We start from the raw sequence: 25958 nt of genomic DNA on the forward strand, positions 1-25958 counted from the left end.
TTAGACTCAGTAATAAAGTAGTGGCAAAATCTTTTCAGTGTAGGATGAAGAAACAGCATGGTCCAGGGTTTACCATGGTATTGTTATCGTATTGTACCACCTAAAAACCTCAACCAAGATCGGGACTCCATTGTACCAGATGCTGCCCAGACCCTGACCAAAATCAGAACGCCATTGTGCTGGGCACTGCACAGACCCCAACCAAAATCTGGACCCCCATTGTGCCAGACGCTGTACAGACACATATTGAGAAACAGTCCCTACCCTAAAGATAGTACAGTCTAAATAGACAAAGAGTGGGAGGGGAAACTGAGGCACGGAACTGATTTGCCCAAGGTCACCTAGTACGTCAGTGGTAGAGCTGAGACAAGAACCCAGGTGTTCTGAGCCCCAGTCCTGTGCGCTAGCTATTGGACTACTGCCTCCCTGGGCTCAAGTCCTGGCACTGCCACTAATCTCCTATATGACCTTGGGTAAGTCCCTTCCTCTCTCAGTGTCTCTGTTTCCCCTCCCACCCTTTCTCTATATAGACTGCAAGCTCTTTGGGGAAGGGACTGTTTTTCAGTTGGGGTCTGTGCAGCGCTCAGCACAACAGGGGCTCTGGGGTCAGTTGGAGTTTGGGCAGTGCCTGGCACAATGGGGTCCCTGAGCTCGGTAGAGGTCTGAGTCGCTGCTATAACACAAACCATATTATTATTAAACAGGAACTCTTTGCAACACTGAAAGCCGCTTGCGAGGTTTATCCTGTCTTTCAGCGCGGCTGTGTCCTGGCTGGGTTTATCTGCTTTTATAATCAATAATAATTATTCTGTCCACAGGGGATCTTTCACAGCCCTGGTTTGTAACAAAGCTGCTAATGCCTCAACAAACCAAGCATTTAGGGCCCCATCCAGCAGGGTGCTGAGTGGTCTCTAGTCCCGCCAGCCTTAGTGCAAGCCAAGGATGCTCCAGCCCTTTGAGTTATGCAGTGAATAATGTTTAGGGGCTTGGTGCAGCGATAAATCAAGGGTTTATTAATCTTAAACTCTGATATTCAGGCTTTGTAATGAATTGACTTTCAGGGCCTCCTGTGGTTCACTGGAGGGTTTAAACCTGACAGCAGTAAGACAGCTGGCGAGCCAAGATCACTGCCCTGCTCCATTTCCACATATTGGTTTTGATGGTCCAGGGGGGAATTTCTGGTCAGGGAAAAGAGCTTGCAACAAGCCCAGCCTATCCCAGTGGTCAGGGCACTAATCTGGGATATGGGAGGCTTACATGCGAGTTCCTGCTCTGCCTGATGTGGGCCTCAACCTGTCTCTCCCACATTCCATGTGGCGTGCCCTGACCACTGCGTTGTAGTCAGTCTCTCTCTCTTTCTCCTGGCAAAGCTGTTCTACGTTGTAGAAATAATTAAACATTCATTGGGCCAGAGAGAGATTCTCTCCCCTGGTGGTTAGGGATGGGTGGGATGTGGCAGACCCAGGTTTAAGTCCCTGGTGTCTAGATACACAGGATGAGAAGTGTCATGGAGCCCATCACGGTCTGAGACTTGTCAAGCTCCATCTTCAAGCTAGCTGGGTTGTTTGCCTCCCACTGCTCGAACTGGGATTGGGGGGCTGCTCCAGAACCTCCCTTCTGTGACAGGGGGAAACCTTCTTCTCATTGCCAGTTTCAACTGATTCTTGGCCAGTTTATCCCCATTTGTTCCTGTGCCAACACTGTTCTTTAGCTTCAATAGCTCTTCCTCCCTCCCTGGGGTCAACCCCCCTGGTGTATTTAGAGAGAGCAACCAGATCCCCTCTCAGCCTTTGTTTAACCCGGCTAAACAAGCCCAGCTCTTTCAGTTGTCTCTAGTAAGATTGCCTCTCCATTCCCCAGATCAGCCTAGGAGCCCTCCTCTGCACCCGGGCTAGTTTGAATTCTTCTATCTTGGATGTGGGTGACCAGAACTGTACACAGTATCCAGATGAGGTCTTCCCAGTGCCTTGTCCAATGGCATTAATACTTCCCTAACTCAACTGGTAATCCCTCGCCCGATACATTCTAGGATCAGATTTGTCCTTTTCTTGGCCGCATCACATTGGTGGCTCATCCTGCGATCAACTAATACCCAGGTCTGCTCCAATGTTGTTTCCAACTGATGAGCTCCCAGTTCATAGCAGAAATTCCTGTTGTTAGTTCCTAAGTCCTTGTACTTTGCACTATTAGTTCTATTTGAAAATATGGCCGTACGTGCCTAGGGGCTTTGGAAAATGCCAGGAGGCTCCTATCTTCATCTTTTGGCACCTAAATCCATTTGGAAATCTACCCCAAATCCCTTTAGAAAATAGGATTTAGGCTCCAAAGTCCCTTAAATGGCTTTTGAAAATTTTGTCCCTTGTCTCCACTAGAAAATGAAGTGATGTTAGAACCCAGACTTGGGGGAGGGTCATGTTAGCTAACATGCTGTTAAACACTACTTAGCTGTCAGTATTTGAAGGGGCAAGTGGAGTGCCACCTCATGTGGATGTATATGGTTAACCCTCTAGCCACAGTGGGGTTTAACCAGGACTGGCTGAGGCTCTGTCTTCACTGCAGAGTTAACTTGAGTTAGCCTAGCTCAAGTGAGAGTGTCTACACACTGTGAAATACCACTCTAATAGCCATGCTCACATGGGCACTGCACTCACTCGTGGGAGTCGCTAGGACTTCTGGGAGTGTATTCCATGATTCTTAGCACCGTAGACAGCTGAGCCACTATAATTCTCTCCCATTAAATGGGGGAAGATTGTATCTGTCCTTTCTGGGCACACAGGGGATTGTGGGAAAGCATTGGAGGACTAGCAGCACTCGAGTAGTGCTAGCCTGCATCCCCACTACAGAGCAGTCATATTAGTAGCTGACATGTTCTGTTCACTTGAGTTTTAGCCTATGTCCCTCTGGGGCCAGCCAACCTGAGTTCAAAGCACCACCCCACTCAAGTGAAGGGGTGTTGTGTGTAGATAGGAACTGAGTTAGGGACAATACTCCTGTTAACTTTGCAATTGACTGTATAGCTGGGTTTAATGTTGTGTTAGTTAACATGACTCCTCAGGGTCAGCTTCTAACATGACCTAATATTTTGGTGAAGGGAAACTCTTATTTCATCTTCCACCGGATTTTAACTTGGGTTAGCACGACGGGGGTTAAAAAATACATCCTTTCTCTGGTACATCCTGTCTTAACTAGGACAAAAGGTGTGTTCTTAACTCATGTTCGCCAAAGCCCTAGTGGAGACATCGCAAGGTGTAGCTTTAACATGAGTTAGCAGGTGGAGGTGAATATTCCCAAGAGGGAATATCTGTACCAGGGGTCGGCAACCTTTCAGAAGTGGTGTGCCAAGTCTTCATTTATTCAGTCTAATGTAAGGTTTCGCGTGCCAGTAATACATTTTAACGTTTTTAGAAGTCTCTTTCTATAAGTCTATAATATATAACTAAACTATTGTTGTATGTAATGTAAATAAGGTTTTTAAAATGTTTTAGAAGCTTCATTTAAAATTAAATTAAAATGCAGAACCCCCTGGACTGGTGGCCAGGACCCGGGCAGTGTGAGTGCCACTGAAAATCAGCTTGTGTGCTGCCTTTGGCATGCATGCCATAGGTTGCCTATCCTGATCTACACTGCAGTCTTGGGTTGTGACTGCAGCACACATAGTCCCATCTGAGCTACCTTTGATCTAACTAGTGCAGGTACAAATAGTGGAGCTAGGGCAGCACCGGCTGGGCAAGCCCACGCTAAAGTCTGTCCTGCTGCAGCTTCTTTGCTATTGGTACCTGAGCTAGGTAGATTCCAGATAGCTTGGGAGTGTCTAGGAGTGCTGCAATTGGAATCCACTGGTGAGTGTGTGACAGGCCCCCTCTCTGCTGATGCACAGAGGAGAGGAGAGTTACAAACGCCTGCTCTGGTGCATGGGCTCTTTAGCACAAGCTGTAGTCATTTATGCTTTGAGCTCTGGAAGTCCCTGGTTCAATCCCTGGTATGTCAGCCCAGCGTAGTGTCCTTGTGGGCATTAATTCCACATGCGAACAACTTGCCTTCGCTAACCCGAGTTGTGAACATAGAGCTTGTCCTAGTGAAGATGCCCCTATTGTCCATAGAAGAAGAGTGAACCCTTGGCCAGTCCTTGTGCATGTTTTAATTGCTCACCCCATTAATGAGATTAGTAGCTTAGCCAGTCTGCAAGAGGCAGCTTCTGCTGATGTTTCCACTTGCTGCAGGGCCAAAGGCTGGCCAAACAGGGAAAGTGTGTGCATGGTGTTTCTGCTCCTGCCAGCTTTTCCCAGCTCAAAGCCATGCACACAGGGGGCTGGAAAACAAGAATTTCAGCCAGCCAAAGATTTCAAACTTTTGACGTTTGTTTTTGTTCTGCATTGGAATGAAAACGAGAGTTTTTGAAAAAGCATGAGAGAGCCCCCAGCGTAGCCAGCTACCCCAGTGGCCCGGACACTGCCCTACGGTGCAGGAGACCCAGGGTCACGTCCCTGCTTTGCCTGATTTGGAGAAGGAACAGGAACCTGGGTCTCTGTATTGTCTGACAAACATGGTTTGGTGAAGAATTCCCCAGGAGCGCTCCAGAGAAGCACTGGGTCCATGTGCAGTTACACAACTGCCCTCCCCAGGTGCAAAGCTTGTATCCAAATCTCTCTCACGCACCGGGTCCATGCTGCCTTTAGCTGGTAAAGCAGCAGGAATCCAAAGCAATAACTGTGGCTGCTGCATCTTAGGGTGTGTTACCCAGGTGGGGAATGGGCCTTTAGGACTTAGCTGAGCTCCAGTTCAGGCTGTGGGGATGAACCCAGGGATCCTGCAGAAGCCAAGCACTACATCCTCACTTTCCCACTACTCAGAGGCTCTGCAGACACAATCAGATGGATCTTGTTGCTGTGGACATAGGTTATATCTGCCCTTCAATTCTCAAGCCTGCCAATTGCCTGGAGGCTAAATTATGGAGGCAGTGTGGTCTAGTGGAGTGAGCACTGAACTGGGATACAGATGAGTTGGGTTCTGGTCGTGGCCCTGATGGTGACCTTGCGCAAATTACAGCCCCTCTGTACCTCAGTTTCTCCATCTGTAAAATGGGGATAATGATCCTGCCTTCCTTTGGAAAGCACTTTGCGTTCTGCTGATGGAAAGCACTAGATAAGAGTAGGGGCAATTATTATTATTGAATCCCAGGGTAGGCACCACGCTTAGGCTAGTCCCTGTCAGCGTGAGGAGCTGCTCCATTACCTTGAGCAGTTGGGATCCAAATGCTGCCAGGCACTCCAGGGCTCTAGGCACCACCCGTAACCCCAGCCATGCCCCTCGCTGCGGTGTCAGCAGATGGCAGAGTTAAGATGCATGGGGAAGTTCATGCCTCGGGTAGTTGTTTCAGGCTGCCTGCAGACTGAGGCAGGTGACATTGACACTCAGGCCATGTTTTTCAAGCTTTTTCTTTGATCTCTCTCCCTCTTGCCCCCCACAGACACCCTTCTGTCTTTCTCTAAATGAAAGCTCGGATTCTAACTCATCCTGAGACTCCAGGAGCTGCTTTAACCCCGCTCCCCTCAAAAGCTGCAAGTAGAACCCAGATGTCCTCCCTTCCTGCCCCCCTCTTTAACCTGCTAGACCCACTCCCCTCCCAGAGCTGGGAATAGGACCAGGAGTCCTTACCCTCACTGCTCTACACCCCCCCCTCCGGTGAGCATGGAGGAGTATGCCCCACGTTGTCTTCTGGATCCCTGGGACATAATCCTTTTTGGTGATTTCTCCCTGCATTTCATGCAGCCTCCCGAGTGTTCCCCATTCATGCTGATGGAGCGATACCATCCCCATGGCTTTGCTGCAGGCAGCTAATGTGTGTGACCGGCTTTAGCCAGGCTCCAATGTGCCTGCTCCAGTTTGTGTTAAGCTTACCTTCCTGCTATGCCGCTCCCTCCTCTCTGATCAACTTGGGCTTCAGACTCCTACTTCCATCGATGGGGCTGCAGCTTTGCAAACTCCAAGGGACTTTTTATGTCCACAGCGGGCATCAGTTCAGCCCGACCTCTTTTATCCTTCTTCCCAACCCAACACACCCTGCTGACAGCGATATATAATCAGGCTAGCCCTCCCCAGCAACCATGCACATTTCAGGGGCTGTCGGACTTCAATTCAGCTCGGCTCTTTGTAAATCCATCCTTTTCAGCGTCAGGTTCCAGTTTGCAGTCTGAAGGAATTTTTATTTCCTTGCAGGTTGTCCCAAGAGCCTCCCTTTTTTTGGCAATCTCTCCCCCCGAGATCTGGTGTCTGATTCCTCCTGCTTTCTTCCCAAAAGTTACTTAAAACAGGATAATAAACCCAATCCTTTCTCAAAGCCCCCCGGCAGCAGGGTGTTCTTGCATGACCAAGCTGAGGGATTTGTATTCACACCCACTCTGTGGAGGCAGAGTTGCTGTGTTACTCAACCGTGGAGGTAGCTCCCCTCCAATCCGCTTGACATACGCTGCTGAGTTGTCATGGCTGGCTTCAAAGGGGGAGCGGGCTCTGCTGCTTTTGCTGTATGATGGGATAGCCTTTCAAAAAAGAAAAGGAAGGGAAAAATCCATTCCCAGCACAGGTTTGACGTGAGATCAGCCCTTGCCGCGAGGAATCCAGGGCATTATCCCTCCAAGTTGCAACTTCTCCCCTGCAAAAATGATTGGAATAGCTATTAGGTAAAGGGTATTTGCAAAGGAGGAAACAGCAGAGTTGCTGGCCTAGTAATTAACAGCCATTGAGCTGTGTGTGTGTGTGCAATCTGACACTGCCAGTAGATCAGAGGAACACACACACAGAGGTTGACACACACATTCACACATTTGCACTGAGAAGGACATGCACACAGATCGACATAAACAGACTCATGTAGAGATTGACACACAGAGACTCCCTAAGACATAAATGTGCACAGAGACTGAAACACACACAGAAACACAGGCAGAGAGACACACTCACAGGGACACACGGTCACACACACACACAAGCACATATACATACATATGATCTGTCTGTGTCTCTCTCTCTCACACACACACACACACACACACACACACACACTCTCTCTCTCTCTCTCTCTCTCTCACACACAGACAGAATCTTTCACTCAGCCACAAACACATACGGAGTCTGTATTTCAGTGGATCAGAGTTGGGAGAAATAATTGTGCCATCCTTCATTGCCAGACCTATGTTCATACCAATGAGGCTGCAGACAAACTAGAGCAAGCAGGTGACGAGTTCTAGGTACTCAGAACTTTGTGAAAATGAGAAGCCCCTTAGCTCAATCTCTGCATTTGGCTGAATGACCCACATTTTTCAAAAACGACTTAGTGATATGGGGTGCCTGACTGAGACTCCCAGGGTTTCTCAGAGGGTACTTTCTGGACACCAGGTGCCTGCATTTCAGAACCCCTTTAAGAACAAAACATCCCCAAATCATGAGTTTCTTTGGAAAATGTAGACTCTTGTGGCTGGACTTTTCAAATAATAATATAGTGCTTTCCATTAGTAGACCTCAAAGCGCTTTACAAAGGAGGTCAATATCATTAGTTCCATTTCATAAACAGGGAAACTGAGGCACAGAGTGGGGCAGTGACTTACCCATGGTCACACAGCAGGCCAGTGGCCAAGCAAGCAATAGACCAGGTTGCCCGAGTGCCAATCCAATGCTTTATCCACTAGGCCACAGAAAGTGGGGTCAAATGTGTAGACTTAGGCTCCTGAAATCCCATTTTCAAAAGCGACAGACACATTTAGGAGCTGAAGTCCCATTGATTTTAAATGAAATTTAGGCTCCTAAGGCCCAGATCCTCAAAGATATTTAGGCTCCTAACTCCCATTGAAACTAGGCACCTAAATACCTTTGAAGGTCTGGGCCTAAATGACTTTTCAAAAGGAGACAGGCTCCTAAATCACATAGGCACATATGAAAATTGTGCTCTAAGCTTCTAAGTCACTTAGGGATTTTTGAAGATGTTCCCCTAAAAGCCTATGAGACTTTTGAAATTGGGACTTGGGCACTTCTGAAAATGTCACCCATTAAGCACCATCTCCCAGTTAATTTCTAATTCCCCACTCCTTTGAAAATCTGTTATTATGGTAAGGCTTGGAAGCACTGACCAAAATGGATTTTTGAACTCGTTTGAAATTTCAAAATAATTTTCAATTCAAGATGGGTCTGTTTTCCATCCTCTCACCCCCCTTCAGCCGCAAAATGTTTTCAGCTGAAATTTTGATCACAAACATCCATCAGCATTTTAGTATTTACCAAAAATTCCAGAAAGCGGCTTCTGATGGAAAACGTTCTGTGGAACTTTTCACCAAAGAAGGAAAGATTTTTCTAATGTTGATGATTTTCCGTGAAAGTTTAAAAAAAAAAAGTTTTTGGCTGGGGGAAAAAACTTAGTTCATAAATTTCATCCGATTCTAAAACTGATGAATTTTGGCGAAAACTGCTTTTGGAGAAGCCAAAATCTCTGAGCCTCTGTAATGCAGAGGAATGAAAACTAGGAAGATGATCAGAGATTAAATTTCAGAATGAAATCAGAATAACATAATCTGTGTTCAGTCAAGGTTGTATACACAGGGGAATTGCCTTGGTCAGTAGAGACTTCTGTGTCAAGGAGGGTGGGGATTCCAATCACCCACACATACCTGGGTTGGTATTGGTATAATGAAAAAATGCTCCCATCCTGCCTGATGTTTTGGGATTCTGCCTGGAGATGAGCCACACGGCTCTCCCAAGAAAGAAAAGAACAGAAGGGGAAAAAGCACTGAGTGAAGGCATGACTGGGATAAATGACTTCAAGACGGAGAGCTGTGGGGGGAAAGAAAAAGAAAAGCTGTCTGACGTCTGGTGGCTTTTTAAACCATTTCTGCTAGTGTGGGGTGTTGACAAATTGGCTTAAAGTTTCAAGGCTGCATGGTATGGTATGAATCCTTCGTCTGGCATTATCTGTGCTGCCGGAACTTGTGTTATGGAAATCGGGAGCCTGCAGCGTGGATTTCTCCAATTAATTTCCAGCAAATGGGATTTTCACAGCCCATCTCTGGACCCCTTTGCTCTAACTTTCCGTTCCGCCTTTGCTCTCTTTTCAAGCAAAACCACATGGGTTCATGGTGCAAAGAAATGAAGTTTGTGCTCCAACCCTCCCCCTTAGAATCAGACCCCCGGAGGCCAGATTTTCCAGGGCTCAGCACCACAAGTGAGGACAGAATTTTCTTCCTCAAAAGCTCAGTTCCCATCCTGCTGAAAAGCCAAACATGAGTATCCCGCTGAGTGTGGGCTGTAGAAATCTTGTCCAATTGTGGGGCTGGGAGGGTCCCAGAGCTCAGGCTCCGTCCCAAGCCCAGAAATCTTCACAGCAATGAAACAGCCCCGCAACCCGAGCCCTGTGAGCCTGGGTTGGCTGGCATAGGCCAGCCACGGGGTTTTCTTTGCTGTGTAGACATACCCAAAGCCATTCACACTCTCAACAGCCCGATCTTCCTTGCAAGCCTGTCACTTCTAATAACCTGGAACCCTGAGCGCTTTTAGCCCTGCTACCTTACGGGAGCAGCAACTCACCCCTGTGAAGAAAACCTGTGAATCGTCCTTCAAACCCTCTACTTCTTGCAATTTGCTGGGCTGGTGAAAACAACCCAGCTTCATTAGTGTCACTGAGGCCAGATCCCCTGTTGTTGTGAAAGGGCATTTGCCTTATTAGAGCCATTGGGGTCAGATCCCCAGCTGGTGCAAATAGGCCATAGCTCCACTGGAGCCAATGGGTTCAGATCCCCAGCTAGTGTAAGTCAGCATTGCTCCACTGAATTAAAGGGAGTTACACCGGGAACAGCTGGTCATTAGAGTCAGTCTCACCAATAATGTCTGGCTGATGCACTGCAGGGTGCAGTACCACTTGCTGCCACTGGGGGTGACGTTTGGTGGAGCAGATCCACTCCAAGACTGGGGCCAAGGGAGAAAATATAGCCCCCCTGAGAGGACAGGGCTGTCTGCCCATGGCCCACTGCAGCCTCTACTCTCAATTCTCCCTCCCCCGTCCTCCCACGCGCAGTCCTGACACTTGCGGTTTCTGGGCACCGATGGACGCTGCTTTACAGCAGCTGGGAACGCAGCTCTGCACTGCAAGCCAAAGCTGCTGCTCAGTGCTTTGGCTTCCAAAGCTGGCACCACGTAGGCCCGGTCAGCAGCAGCTTCAAAGCCCTCCCTTATTAATGAAGCATTCCTGGTTCATTTCAGCACTGAAAGAAACCTGTGTAATAAAAGGCGCTAAGGGAGTCTCAGTGGAGGGGCAGGGCCCCGCAGAAAGCACAGGGAGCGTGGGGCGGTTCTGCCAATAGAGCACAGGAAGCGCCGTGCTGTTCTCCCAGTGGGGTTATGGATATAGATAATCCCCCTCCCCCCTTATTCTGCAAAACTCAAAGGTGAAGCTTAAATCCCCTTTGATGTTATTACAAGCGCTTTTTTCCGTTCAATTAATAGCAAGGAAAAGAAGTGCTGTGAGAGCTCCCCAGAGCCAGGTACGCTGGTAAATATTAACAAAGGCACCAGACTGGATCAGACCAATGGCCCAGCCAGCCCGGCATCCCATTCTCACCCCCTCAGCCCCGCTGATCACACCAATGGGCCCATCTAGCCTGGTATTCTGTTCCCACTCCCTGACCCCAAACCAGACCAGTTGGCCCATTTAGTCCAGTATCCTGTCTCTCCCCCACCCCCGCCCAGATCAGACCAATGGGCCCAGCTAGCCTGGTATCTCATCTCCCACCGGCTGCAAGAAAGCCTGTCTCTACTGTTATTGGTATGTACTGTGTGCATGGAGATAGCATCCAGGAGACCCAGACGGGGACCGTGTTGTGCTAGGTGCTGTACACTCCCTGCCCCAAAGAGCTTACGTTTAAAGTAATTTATGCCTCAAGATGCTACTGAAATACTGCTAATAATGCACATGCCAGAACTGGGCTTTGATCTTGGTACTACCATCATACCAATAATAATGTGCTCACCATAATGACTACTCAGTCTGGACTGGGGCCTCTAGGTGATATCATGATATCAATAATAATGCACACCCTATAATGAGTCATTGATCTGGGCTGGGTCTCTAGTTGCTACTGTAATACTAATAACACACATCATAATTATACCCTGATCTCCGTCGGGATGTGTAGGCACTGCCATAATGTGGACAGTATAATGATGCTATCGTAATGCCAGTCACAATGCACATGCTATTATGATGCCCGAGTCTCAGTCTGTAATACAGATAATAAGGATGAAGCGGCTAGTGCACATTCATGATGCTGCCCCCTGCTGATTGGAATGAGAACCATATGTCATAGGCCCCCATCCGTTAAGAGCAGGGGGCGATTCTCTGTTTTCTCTCCATGCTTCTCTGCACCCTGAGTCTGAGTGAATGTGATTCTGTGACATTCCCCGCCTCTTGCTAGAAGCAAACCCCAGAAGCGACTAGTCAGGCCGGGTTAGCTGCAGCCAGCTCCGAATGTGAGATTGGCCATGTTTAAAGCAAGGGGAAATATTAGAGGGTGGGGGAGATTGTTGTGAGCAAATTCGCAAAAGCATCTCACCAGCACCAGGGCCGATTGGGAATCTGCAGTGGCATGTCCTACCCCAGGGTACCTGGGCTGTGCCCTCTCCCTGCAAGGGCAGCTAGAGGGATGCATGCAGCAGCCCCTGGTTCCAGCCAGCGGCAGATGAAAGCGTCTCACACACAAGCATGGCAACAGATTGTCACCAGAGTTGTGAAGAGGGAGAGCGGTGTTAATTACTGGCGGGCGGCAGGGCTCTTTGATCTTCCCCACTGCTTGCAAATTAGCGTCTTTGGGTTTTTTTAATAATAATGAAAAAGCTGCTTTTGTTTCAAACGATCAAATGAATAAGTAAATACTCAGGTGCAGTTTGTGCAAAGCAGAGAAATCTGTAAAGAAGCAGCAGAGTGAACTAACAGGTAGGGACACTGGATTGGGAGGCCGGACTCCTTGGTTTTAGTCCTACCTCTGAGGGGGGAGGGGAGTCTAATTGTTAGAGCAGTGAGGTGCTGGGAGTCAGAATCCTTGGCTTTTATTCCCAATTTTGGGAACGGAATGGGGGTCTAGTGATTAGAGATGGGGGCCTGGGAGCCAGAACTCCTAGGTTCTATCTCCAGCTCTTGGATGGCCATGGGGTTTGGTGGTAAGAGCAGGAGAGCCTGGGAATCTGGACTCCTGGGTTCCATCCTTGGATCTGGGAGGGGAGTTGAGTCTAGTGGATTAGAACAACAGGGAATGGGAATCAGGACTCCTGGGGTCTGCTGTGGAAATTGATTCACATATTAACGTGTCCAAAGTCATAATAGTAAGGGTATGTGTAAGTGGGTATGCACTTGGCGTGTGCACACCTGTGTGAGTGTGTGCTTCATATGGATTCATCTGGACCGGATCCACCCTAGCCCTGTGCTCCGTGACCAGTGGGAAAAGATGCTGTGAAATCCCACCCGAATGAGAAGGTTAGTGCATTGCTCTCACCTCGCACTGGTCTAAGTGACAGCAAATGGGCAGCCTGCAGGCGGAACCAGACTCGGTTGTACCATAAGGCTGGTAGCTGCCAGCTTGGGGTGGGTGATGGAAAGAATCTTTTACTCCCTAGCAGGGATTGGAATAAGTTATTATCGACCTCTTGTTTGTGCAGTCAGACTGGGAATTATTGTACTGGTGGAGTAGGATGGTGCCTTGGCAATTAGGCTGCCCAAACTCCTTACTCTGTAACTTTGCTTCCCAACAAAGAAACCCACATAAATAAATTCTGCCTGTCATTGGAGAGTGCTGGGGTGCGGGAGGGGGGAGGGGAGTAGGGATGCTGGATTGGGAGAGAATGCAGGAGCTCTTTCCCTGCTCTGGAAGGGGGTCTAGTGGTTAGAGCAGTGGGGGCTGGGAGGCAGGGCTCCTGGGTTCTCATTCTGGGCTTGGGGGAATCCTGGCCTCTCTTGTCCTGGAGGAGTGCATCATTAACTCCACGGATCGGCCTTTTATTCATTAGCCAGTGATTTTCTTTCCTCCACCAGGAAACTAGATTTTACATTTTTAAAAATGGTGTTATTATTAGACTGTCTCCTCATCCCAGAGCTGGAAGCAAAACCCAGGAATCCTGATGCCAGGCTCCTCCTCCACCCTCCACCCTTCCCTGCCTTCCCTTTATCTGGCAATTGCTTTGGATTGATTGTTCCAGTGTGAGGTTGAATCCAAATTGCGTCGACTCACCACTTAATTTGAAAATCAAAAGCTTTGATATTGAGATGTAATCCCTCAAAGGAGCAGCTGTGCTCCAACCACGCTGGGGAGGGGTGCTTCCACATTTCGGCTTCCTAGCACGGCAGAAGGGCAAGAAGACACAATCGCTCGGCGGGGAATGTGGCTGATTCTGGGGAGCTACCTGCCTCTGATTGGAGAGCCAGTGTTTATAGTTTCATAGACTCATAGACTTTAAGGTCAGAAGGGACCATTATGGTCATCTAGTCTGACCCCCCGCATGATGCAGGCCACAAAAGCTGGCCCACCCAATTTCCCTTATCTCAGCTGTTGAAGTCTCCAGATCGTGATTTGAAGACTTCAAGTTGCAGAGAATCCTCCAGCTTGAGACCCCTGCCCTATGCTGCGGAGGAAGGCAAAAAACCTCCAGGGCCTCTGCCAATTTACCCTGGAGGAAAATTCCTTCCCGACCCCAAATATGGCGATCAGTAGAACCCCGAGCATACAGGCAAGATTCTCCAGCCGGACCCACATTTTACCAGCGATGGCACGTTATTGCGTAATTGACTAAATCACGTTATCCCATCAAACCATTCATACAGTTTAAGGCCTGAAGGCACCATTCGATCATCCAGTCTGACCTCCTGTCTATCACAGGCCGTTCAGTTTCACCAGTTACCTCTGTGTTGAGCCCAATGAGTTCAGTTAGACTGAAGCATGTCAGTCCTCAGGAGACTAACCTGTTGTGAGCCCTGGGTAAAGAACAGAGGAGACTGAGAGGCCCCCAATATCCGAGGCCCATGTACTGGCAGGGAATTGATCTGGTGAGACATGTCCAGGTGATCCCAGCAGGCAACCCCTGCCCTATGCTGCCAAGAAAGTGAAAACCCCCAAGGTCCCTACCAGTCTGACCTGGGGGAAATTCCTTCCCGACCCCAAATATGCATGTTAGTTGGACCCTGCACATATGAGCAAGACCTACCAGACAGTCTTTTGAGCAAGAAGATTCTCTAGACCACCTCAGAGGCTGGCTCATCCTGTCCAGTGTCCCATCTTCAGCTGTGGCCAATCCCTGAGGCTTCATGGGTAGGAAAAAAAACAACAACAACCCTGAGAAAACATCTGACCAATTGTGCATTGGGAAAAGTCCCTTCCTAACCCCAGCAGGTGACTGGCTGAGCCCAGAAGCATGAGATTAGATTAGAATCATTGTCTTTCTTCAGAGCTGCGAGTACTAGGAGCGTGTTGAGGGCAATGAAGATAATCCCGTTCTCCCCATAGCCTGTGAAGGAAGGGGATGAACAGGGGGATGCAGATGTATAGTTTTATGGGTGGAGAAGAGGCCTTGGAGGATTCCAAGTCCCTGGGCAGACATGCCAACCTGCTGTTAATATGCACTTTCATCAGCAGCTTTTAAAACATTTACAAAGGAGATTGTCATTGTCCCCATTGTACAGACGGGGAAACGGAGGCACAGAGACAGGTGGAGTGATCTGCTTAAGGTTACACACCAGGCCAGTTGTAGAGCCAGGACTAGAACCCAGGTGTTCTGAGTCTCAGATCAGTGCCATATCCAGCATGTTTGCCCTGGCTGATGCCTGGTCTCTGACGACTGGTAACTGTAGCAAATTGCTAGTGTACGTAAGGCCCAGGAATCAGGACGTGTAAGAATCCCAGGATGTGTAGTCTAGAGATTAGAATAGGTGGGACCGGGCATTAGGACTCCTGGGTTCTATTCCATTTCCTGAGGCTGCTCTAACTTATACCAGCCCCAGAACAGTGGGAATGGCAAGGTGTATTGAAGCCAGAAGCCCCCCTCAATTCCCAAAAGGCAGGACCAGAGTAAATGAGAATCAGGCCAAAGATGTGTAATTTTCTAGGCCTGGCCAATGCAGAATTTATCCCTGGGGCATGGCTGCAGAGGGCAGCATAGAATAGAAAAAAAAGAGTGCACTTTAGTCCCTTTATTTTTAAAAAATAATTGGTATTTTTAAAAAACCCAACAGAATAATTGGTCCTGACTGCTAATATTTTGGCGCTGTTTTAAATATTCCATCTAAAGTAATTCTGCCCCCCCCGCTCCCCACCCAAAGGCCCAGAATGGCTGGTTGGTTTGTGTGAAAATCCCTGCTTTCTAGCAGCCAGGGGTCAATGCAAAAGGGCTGACTCGCCCTCAATGCAAAGCATGCATTGATTTAAAAGTGTTGGTCATTTATTTGAATGCCTCTGTGTGCAACATTTCACTGGCGCTCTCCATAAAATACAACACACGCCTTTTGCAGTCGCATGCGCAGTGCATCCTGGCAGCAAAGCAGGGTACACATTTTGTTGGTGGGTCCTTTCTTATTGCCATAGCTTGGAGTTGGCGATATGGTTGCTGAATCGAAAGGGAGCTTCAGAAAGGATCTTCATGGGGCACGGAGTAATGGGCAAACAGCACTGAATACATCACTGGGAAAGGGGGGAATGATCTGTAGGAAACAGGATTAGACTTGAGATCTTTCTAGTTTAGTTTAGAATGATCTTCAATCTCTCACTGTTAGAGCCCAGTCCAGTCCCTTCCCCTATGCCTCTCCAGCATACAGGGAGAATTCACCTCTAGTTCACAGGGTCAAGTCCAACCTCAGTCAGTAGAGACGGAGCTTCATTCCCTGCACCTTGGCCCACGGGTCACAAGAGCTTTGTGGATCTCATCCTAATTCCTTGTGAACAGGGGCCTGTATTCAAACACCTTGCCTGTTTTTCTGTCATCCCACATTGTGTGTGATCATTTGCACTAGTACAAAGTGAGTGGAAAACACAAAGGGCTGCTTATCCTTCACACGTGTGCAGTCCTTTGCACTAGCACAGTGTTAGTACAAAACACCAGAGGCTTGATTCTCCATTGCCTTGAACCCTATGCTGTCATTTGTCCTAGTGCAAAGTGAGTGTACAACACGAGAGACCTGATTCTCCATCACTCTGCCCCATGTGTGCTCATTTGCACTAGTACAGAGCAAGTGTGGAATGCCACCCAGTTGGAACACTAGCATTTTACACTCTAGTGTAAATGATTGCACAAGGTTCAGAAAAAGAGAACAAGATCCCTAGTGTTTCACACTCAATTTACACTAGTGTAAATGACTGCATAGGGCACAAGGCCACTGAGAGCCACGCTCATTGCACCCTTTCAGTCACTGATTGTCCACCATGGAAACTGAATTCCTTCTGCACCCTGCTCTGTGTCTACCACCCCTTTAACAGCTGATAGCCCCTGAACCACCATCATCAGGCCATTCTTCCCTTTGCTGGCTGGAAACCAAGATTCCCAACTACTTCTTGAATGCACAGAACTTTTTGCTCCAGATAGCAGATGCCAATATCAGATGGGAATTGAAGGAGCAAGTCCCTCATGCCCCACAAAAAATTCCAAGAGAGTAATCGGAATGATATGATCTTAAGGTGGAAAATCGAGCAGACAGAGTCTTGCCTTGCACAGGTTCATAGAAATTATATTCCAGCCCCAATGGGCCATATAAAATTACCCATTGGCAGACACAGCCCAGACAAAGAGGTGGAAACAGGCAACAGGGAGTGTGTGCAAATTACTCTGAACTGAAATAGCCACATTGCAGCCTTCATCCCCTGCTCTATACCTCTTCCCTCTGCCACCTGCAGTCACCTTGGTGGCAGCTGCACCAGGCCCCAGTGGCAGCAGGTGGTACTGCACCTTGCAGTGCATCAAACCATGCAGCACAGCAGCATTTTGAATGGATAGCGCTGGTGTCAAGTATCAGGGGGTAGCCGTGTTAGTCTGTATCTACAAAAACAACAAGGAGTCTGGTGGCACCTTAAAGACTAACAGATTTATTTGGGCATAAGCTTTCGTGGGTAAAAACCTCACTTCTTCAGATGCACCTGTCGTGTTAATTCTGTGCCGGGCTGTCATGTGTAGCTGAGCGAGGGCTTCCTCTTGGCCAACACATCAAGTACTGAACCCGAGATATCCAGAGCTAAAAACATGAGCTGCTACCACTCGAGCTGGTGGTCTTTAGCCAAGGGGCCCTACCTAGGGGATGGCACAGGGGGGACTTGTAGCCAGAGCAGTGCAAATAATGGGTTTCTCAGTATATGGCAATACTGAAAAATCAGGAGAAAATATGTTTGTGGTCAAATAGAAAACAAAACTTTTCAAAATTTTCGGTGAGTCAAAACGTCTAAACCAGTGTTTTGCTTTGGGACATTTTTAAAATGTTTTTAAATTAAAATAAAATCAAAGGCAATTTTGGAATTTTCAGACTATTCTCCCCCCCTCCTGCCCCCCCGAACAATTTGTTGAAACCAACACAAATTCAGGAAACGGAGCTGCATTTTTTGCTGACAGATGTTTTGGTCGGAAAACGTCGCCCAGCTCTTGCTGTGCCGTGCTCAGCAGATATTACGTCTGCAAGAGGGTGGACGTCTGTGTGTGGGGAAGTGCTGAGAGTGCAGCGGGACCCTCTGGATCTTTCACTCCTGGTTTCCATTGGAGCTGGCGTCCCAGCCACGACCCGAGCGGCCCCCTCTCCCCATCACAGGCTGCCTCAGACATTTATGGAAGCAGACCAGTGTGCTTGTCTGCTCCCATTCCCTGCCTCTCGCTTTCCTTGGTGACCTCCCTGCCCTTTGCCATCTGCAGGGATCTGAATGTGACACTCCGCTCCAGGGCAGGCCCCAGATGTTGCATGGAGCGGGGTAGATTCATTTCTTCATGCTGCTGCAGCAGAACAAATGTGGCTTGATGCAATTAGGCAGACAGACATTGTGATAAGGGCACTGCGGCAGGACACAGGACACCTGGGTTCTTCTGCTTGCTTTGCTGCGTCAAGCCCCTTCCCCTCTCAGTGCCGCTGTTTCCCCTCCCACCCTTGTTCTTTTTAGATTGTAAACTGTTCAGTTCAGGGACTGTCTATTACGGTGTGCTTGTGCAGCACCCAGCACAATGGGGCCCTGATCTTAGTTGGGGCTTGTGCATCACCTGGCACAATGTGGATTCTGATCTCAGTTGGGATCCAGTCTCAGTTTAGGCCCCACCGTAATGATGCTAATAATAACACTGGGGTCATATGAAAAGTTCCCAGGCACTAGTAATGGAGTCAGACTGGAATTGCCTGCAGCAGCATTCACTTGAATCCACACCCTGGACTGGAGACCCAGATGATAGAAATGGGAGCACAGCCTTGGTAGTATTTGAACCTGCAAACCCGAGTGAGTTGGTGTGTCTCAGACATAGCCATCTATCCACAGCCACCCATCTAACATTCATCTCTACCCTTACCTGCAGTACAGAGCCCCTCTATCCAGCCCCAGTATAGAGCCCTCTATTGATCCATCAATCCCCATCTTCCACATTTATCTGTGTATCCCCATGCATAGCCCTGTCTCTTTCTCCCCTCCCCTTACTGGCTCTGCTGTGTGGAGCTCTGTGCCTCTGAACAGAAGCAGCTCAGCCAGTGTACAGGGCCACTTCCCAGCCTGTCCCTCGCCCACTCCCAGGGGCTTTCACAGGGGCTGCTCAGGCTGGAGAGAGTCCAGAGAGTAAGAGCCTGTCAGAGCATTCGGGAAGGGCCCGCACTGAGCCCAGTGTTTTGAGGGGAATCAGGCAAGAGGAGGCTCTGTGAAGGTACCCATTCTACAGGGTGTTTAACATAGTGACAGCTATTTATACAGGGATCTCTTGTCCAGTGCTGACATGCAGCACGCTCTGGGGTAAAGTGCAGGGGCTGTTTACTACAGGGATCCCTCATCTGGCACTGAGATGCAGGTAGCTCTGGTGTGGGACATCTGTTTATATAGGGATTCCTTGACAGGTGCTGACATGCAGCTGCCTCTGGGGTGGAGCAGTTGTTTATACAGGGATGTGTCACTTGGTGCAGAGGTGCAGACGCAGGTTTGGGCAGATATTCATACAGGGATCTCTTGACAAGCACTGAGATGCAGCTGCCTCTGGGGTGGAACATTTCTACCCATGCCGGCAACACTTTAGGACGACTGATGTATCCAACAGCTGGTGGCTTGGAGAAATGGCATTAACTGAGCTGGATTTTAACCAGAGCACTGGGAGTGAAAATAAAATCCCTGCCAGAACCCCCCCACCCCCACCTGGCCAGTTCTTTAATGATGGCAGTGCGGGAGGGGGAAAGCCAATTTCCCCCGGATCCCCAGCTCCTAAGCTTCTGCTGCAGCATGCGGCACCATTTCACCAACACTGCAGCCTGCTCCCTTCCACGTAGGCACCTGAGCTTTTCAGCACAGATTCCCCCGGGCTTCAAGGACATTTCCAGTCTTCCTGCCGTCTGGCAGAGCAGCTGGTGGCATGGAGGGGAGTTTAAGGGAAGATTTATGAGACAAGTTAAAATTTAATTTGGGTGGCAGGGCCTGTGCTGCTGCGATGCTCCTGGGCCAAGATTAATTGCTGTCTTGCTCACAGCACTTGATCCCCTCCCCCCGCCTCCATTTAGCATCCAGTGAAGTAGTTCAGGCCAGGAATGGGGGAGGTCTGATACTAAGGGGATGGGCAGGATCCTAGACTTTGCATAGAATGTGGCATGAAACGGAATGGGACAGAATGTGGCTTTATGCAGGAAGTCGTGTGGACAGAGGACAGGACTGGGGGTCAGGACTCCTGGATTCTATACCTGGCTCTGGGAGGGGAGTGGTGTCTAGTGGTTAGAGTGTTTTTGGGGACAGGGGCTGGGAGCCAGGACTCCTGGGTTCTATTCTCAGCTCATGGAGGGGAGTGGGTTCTCATGGTTAGACTCCAGAGGGTGGGAGTCGAGACTCCTGGGTTCGATTCCCAGCTCAGGTCGGGAACACACATGTAGCTACAGCAGGGAAGGTCTGGCCTGTTGCCTATACAGTGAGCTCCTGACAGCACATGACTGTCTAAATAATAACTATTAATAACACCAGATAGTGGGAGTCTGGGGGGAGTGAGAGAGATGAATGAAACAGCACTCCCAGCCGTAACCCTCCCGCAGCGCAGACTGGAGCTCAACTGCGCGCGCGAGATTGATTGAACTTGTACTGTCTCCTCGGGCATCCCTTTGTGCTGGACAGATCCTCAGCTGGTGTCAGTCAGCAGGAGTTCTGCTGACTCCAGTGGAGTGATGCTGATCTGGCTGTTGACGCCAATGGAGTGATGCTGATTGACACCAGCTGGGGATCTGGCCGTTTTGAGTCAAGTGGAGTGGTGGGTGCTGCACAGACCTCAACAGAGACTGGAGCCCCCACTGTGCTGGGTGCTGCACAGGCCCCCACCGAAATCATGGCCCCATCCTCCTGGGTGCTGCACACATACTTTAAGAGACAGTCTCTGCCCCACAGTGCTTGTCATCTAAACAGACAAAGGATCATTATCCCATTTTACAGATGGGGAAACTGAGGCACAGAGAGGCGGCATCTGGGATTTTCAAAAAAACCAGGAACCCATCTCCCAGCCTAAGCAATCTGGGTACATGGGGAGCTTTAGGCAGCCCCAGGAATTGAACACAGTTGTTCTGCATCCCATTCTGCATCCCACTCTGCCGCCCTAAACCCGAAGCCAGGCCTCCAGGGACCTTTCATAGCCCGTGGCCAGCAGCCTGTATCATAGATTCTTATCCCTCCACCTTTTAATCCTTGCTGGGTTGGCGTTGACCACGGCTTTTGCAGCAAATGAGATGTTGTGGCTCCGTGGGTTGCATCTGTTTAAATATTTAATGGGGGATTTGCCTCTGCGCTCTCACCTGGCCCCTCTTAAAAGACTTCCTAAATAGCTTCCGAAGCTCTCCCGCTGATCAAAGCACACAGTTAAAAGAGATGCCTAGTTAATTTGCAAGAGCTCCTGGCCTCAGTTAGACCCGGCACTGGCTGCAGGCAAAGCTGCTGCCTTGTGGATGGTACCATGTCAGAGAAGGGACAATCCGAACAACTGCTGTGGAAGCCGGCATTCCGGGGTCCTCCAACGTGCAGGGAGCATCAAAGGTGTGAAATACCCCAGTGCTGGGGCTATTTGTGGTGTCTTGCCCAGAGCCTGGGTGTATAAGGAAATGCTTGTCTGTCTAGGCAGATTTATACTCTGTCCATCCATTTGTAATATCTATCTGTCCATTTGCATACACTCCCCTCTATCCATCTCAATCCATCTCCCCTCCATATTCCTATATCCATCTAACCATCCCCATACATACACACTGTTGAGAACTGACAGACACATGCCTGAATGTGCAGAGAGCCTGCAACAATAGCTCCTAGGGGTGCGAACAAGGCATGGGGGTGGAGCTACAGCTGCCTACGTCCTGACAGTGCCAACTATCCTTAACAATGACAACAAAGAGCGTTTCCCCCAGCTCTCCTTGCTTCTAATCCTCCTGCACCTTTCCCTTTGCCAGTTTCCAGATTGGGGGTGGGCGGCTAATTAGAGTTTATTCCACCGGGACTGAGAATTTGAGGCAGGGGTTACAATAACTGAATTACCCTAAACTGCTCATCTAGTTGCACAATGTAATTGCATTGATTTTGCATGCGGTTTATATATATATATTGTTCCCCTTCATGCCAGTTGCCAGCTGCATTTAATATTTTAATTCCCTAAACTTCTTTAGACTAGGGCAAACAGGAGAGAGAGGTGTTTATGACCAGGCCTTGTGGGGGTATTTGGGGTGGGACAGTTCTGGCACCCTTTTGTGAGCTTGAGTCAGAAAGTTTAGGGCTCTACAGGAGGACTGGGAGTCAGGACTCCTGAGTTTGATCCCCAGCTCTGGGAAGGGAGTGGGGTCTAGTGGTTATAGCAAGGTGACTGGGAGTCAGGACTCCTGAGTTTGATCCCCAGCTCTGGGAAGGGAGTGGGGTCTAGTGGTTAGAGCAGGGTGGCTGAGAGTCAGGGCCCCTGGGTTCTATCCCACCTATGCTAGAGCTGAAGTGGTACCTAGCCCTTCTGCTCTTCACAGGGGCAGGTATCACACAGTTTTCCTAAACTCCCCGCTGTGCATGCAGACACCTACACACACACTCTGCATGTATCTCCCCCCACAAAACACTCTACGGGTGTCCCCTCCCTACACACACACCATGCAGCTCAGCTTGAGGAAGCATGCAAAGCCAAGCCCTGTGTCACAGGGGGCTTTGGCAGCTAGCTGTCTCTCCCCTCTGCCCTACCCTCCACTCAACCTGCAGATATTCCCATTCCCAGCCTGGCTTGCTTTGACGCACAGAGATCTATTTAAATGTAAATGGCCGTAGGCCCAGCAAAGAGAGATCTGGACTCATTCGGAGCCCATGGATGCTGTCAGAGGCAACTGGATGGAAAGAGTGAGGGGCAGTGTGGTCTAATGGGACTCCTGGGTTCTACTCCTGCTTTGCCAGTGCTCTGCTAGGTGACCTTGGGCAAGTTCCTTCCTCTCTCTGGGCCTCTGTTTCCCCTCCCACTTGTCTGCTCAGACTGTGAGCTCTTCAAGGGAGGGTCTGGCTCTGACTCTTTCTCTATGCAGTGCCTGGCATGATGGGGGCCTTGATTTCAATCGGGGTCTGTGTAGCGCCTGGCACAATGGGGGCCTGATCTGTCAGGGTCTGTGTAGCGCCCCAGCATGAACAGTCCAGTCCTCAGTCCAGTAGATCGCAGCTAGCTGGAAAGCATCAGAGTGGGATGTAACAGAAAAGTTTTAGACAGAACAATTTTCTGTTGGAAAACGCAGTTTGGTTAACATGGAAACATGTTGCGGGAACATGTCAATTCTGACAAATTTATTGTCAGGAAGAAGTCAGAACGAATCATTTTGACTTTCTCATTTTGTTCTCAGATGGTAAGTCGTTGCGTTTCCACTGGGTTGTCTCGATTCGTTTTGTTTTGACTTTTCTATGAATTCTGACATTTTGAAATTTGTTTTTGTTCCAAGGCAGAAATTTTCCAGGGAAGGAAAATCCCACCAAAAAAGTTTGATTCAGTTCCATTGAATTGTTTTCTTTTGATCAAGTGGAAACATTTCATTTTGAGAAGGAGAAAAAGTTTTGTTTCCATGTGATCTTTTGATGCATTTTAGTTTGCTTTTGCTGTGATAGGAGATGAGATTTACCTTCTCGAAATGAACCGATTTGACATTATCAAAAGGAAGAGATGCAGTGGAATTTTCCTTTTTTCTAGATTTGATCCCAGATCTAACGTTGGGGTATTCGGGTGAAACTGAATGACCTGTGGTGTACAGGTGGTCAGACTAGATGATCGGTCCCTTCTGGCTTAAACTCTATGAAATTTCTCAGTCTCTTGGACCCTAGCCTGGCACACAAGGCAGCGTCCCGCTGCGCCCCCCCACCCCCAACAGCAGGATAGGTCCTTTGGAGCCTGTGAAGCATCCATCCCCCTTCCCCCCAGACTTCTAACCATGCTAGGCATCTCCAGCGCTGCCAATAACAGCTCCTGCAAAGAGGCTCTGCATTAAAAAGCTGGTGACTGACATGGGGGGGGGGGAAGTGTCTGTGTTAAAAAATGGCCCCTTTAGTTCTCCCCTCCCCCGCCCCGTGTGCCGTCTGCTTCAGCTGACACAAAGGGGCACTTGGCTCCTGTTAACGCCACAGAGCGTGTGCAGGCATGGCAGGGCAAGCGTGTGGGTCAGCTCCATCCCCTCCCTACATGGGATCTCCATTCATAGTGCCCAGGCAGGAGGCATCAAGGACTCAGCGGGAGTAGGTGGGGAGACCCGGGAGGGGGTTTGGCAGGACCAAGGGATGAGTGCGGGGGGAGCATTTTATGATTGCAGATTAACTGTGCATCTGGGAGAAATTAATGCAGGTCATCTGTGCAGCCTCCTTGGAGCATACAGCTGCAAATCACTCAAAGATGCAGGGCCAGAATGAAGGTCAGGACTCCTGGGTTCTGAGCTCAGCTCTGTGGGGAGAGGGGGTTCTAGTGATTAGAGAAGGGAGTCAGGACTCCTGGGTTCTGCCCCTGTGCTGGGAGCTCTAGCCTGGAATGGTGGCAACTGCAGTTTCTGTTCTTTCTTTTGGTGAATTCCTCATCTCATGTCATTCGGTACTGGTTCCCCCTCTCTGGGGCTGCAGGGGTTGGGCCAAAACCAGGTGATGGGGGGACTGGTGCTGAGAGCAGTTTCCCAGGCCGGGCAAGGGTATGCGTCAATGGAAGGGGCAGACATTGGACAAAGATGGGACTCCCGGTGTCGCTCTTGTCAGTATTTTGTGGGTCCTGATTCCTCCCAACTCTTTCCTCTTGTTCTCCACTCCCCACCCCCCAGGTCAGAAGACAGAACCCAGTAGCCCTGACTCCCAGACCCCCTGTTCTCACCACTAGACCCCACTCCCTACCAGATCAGGGGACAGAACCCAGTAGCCCTGACTCCCAGCCCCCCCTGTTCTAACCAATAGACCCCACTCCCTACCAGATCAGGGGACAGAACCCAGGAGTCCTGACTCCCAGCCCCCCCGTTCTAACCAATAGACCCCACTCCCTACCAGATCAGGGGACAGAACCCAGGAGACCGGACTCCTATCCACCCTCTTATCTAATCACTAGACTTCGCTAGCCTTCCAGCACTGAGACTAGAATCCAGGTGTCCTAAAGACCCTTTACCACTAGCCCCCGGAACAGAGTCAGAGCAGGGACTGTGCAGCGCAAGAGGAAAGCAGGCTGTGTCTTAGATCAGGGCAGAAAACTTTCCAGGAGTAATAACAACAGCAATTAATAGTTATGCTCATTAAAATACTTGCTAATTAATCCCCTTGATATTCACATGCGGCCTTGTTAGCCTCCTGCTTCAGAGTGAGCAAGTGACTCACCAAAGAGAGTTGGGAATAGAACCCAGGAGTCCTGACTCCCAATCCCCCCGGCCTCAACCCTCTAGATTTCACTCCTCACCCCCCAGCTGGGGACAGACCCAAGGAGTCACCCCCCCCCCCCCCCCCCCCCCCCCCCCTCTAGATCCCCCCCCCCCCCCCCCCGCGGGGGACACCCCCAAGGCCCCCCCCCCCCCCCCCCGTAACCACTAGACACCACTCCCCTGCCATCTTCTCCTTAGCCCCCATATTTCTCACACAATGCCTGATAGCAGTGGATCTGCTCTCAGACAGCTCCCCCCCCCCCCCTTTACGGTTACTATTTGTTCTCAATAAAGCTTGTACCTTGTCATAGCAAGGCCTGTATGGGCGCTGTTATTGCAAGGAGAATGGCCTCTTCCATTTGTATCTATCCAGGCTATTCTGGTCCCTAATCTAAGGCATCACGGGGCAAAGCACTCAGGAGCGGAACAGGAGTTATAGAAACCAGCCTCCTGTTCTATAGGAGAGAGATGTTCACCCCTGATTTACTTACTTCTCTATTTATTTGCCTAGTGCAGCTTTTATGGAGTGTTAATATGCCGGGAAAGGAGCTCTGGGTCTAATCCACCCACATGGGGCTGTAATAAATTCCCTCCCCCAACCTGGCTCTGAGCCCCCAGTACGCTAACCATTAGACTCCACTCCCACCCAGAGCTGGCATAGATGCAAAAATAGGTCTAGCGCAGGGGCGGGCAAACTTTTTGGCCTGAGGGCCGCATCGGGTTTCCAAAATTGTATGGAGGGCCGGTTAGGGGAGGCTGTGCCTCCCCAAACATCCAGGCGTGGCCCAGCCCCACCCCCTCTCTGACCCCTCTTGTTTCTCGCCCCCTGATGGCCCCCCCGGGACTCCTGCCCCATCCAACCCACCCATTCCCTGTCCCCTGATAGCCC

The 25958-nt window shown here is 49.6% G+C and overlaps 1 protein-coding gene across 2 annotated transcripts in view; it reads left to right on the forward strand.

Moving 5' to 3' along the window:
• Positions 1 to 25958, forward strand: part of MACROD1 (mono-ADP ribosylhydrolase 1) — a 194753-nt gene that overhangs the window by 55033 nt on the left and 113762 nt on the right. The window lies entirely within an intron of this gene.

The sequence above is a fragment of the Terrapene carolina genome, unplaced genomic scaffold (assembly GCF_002925995.2).
Source record: "Terrapene carolina triunguis isolate 2854851 unplaced genomic scaffold, T_m_triunguis-2.0 Scaffold89, whole genome shotgun sequence".
Taxonomy (NCBI): Eukaryota; Metazoa; Chordata; order Testudines; family Emydidae; genus Terrapene; species Terrapene triunguis.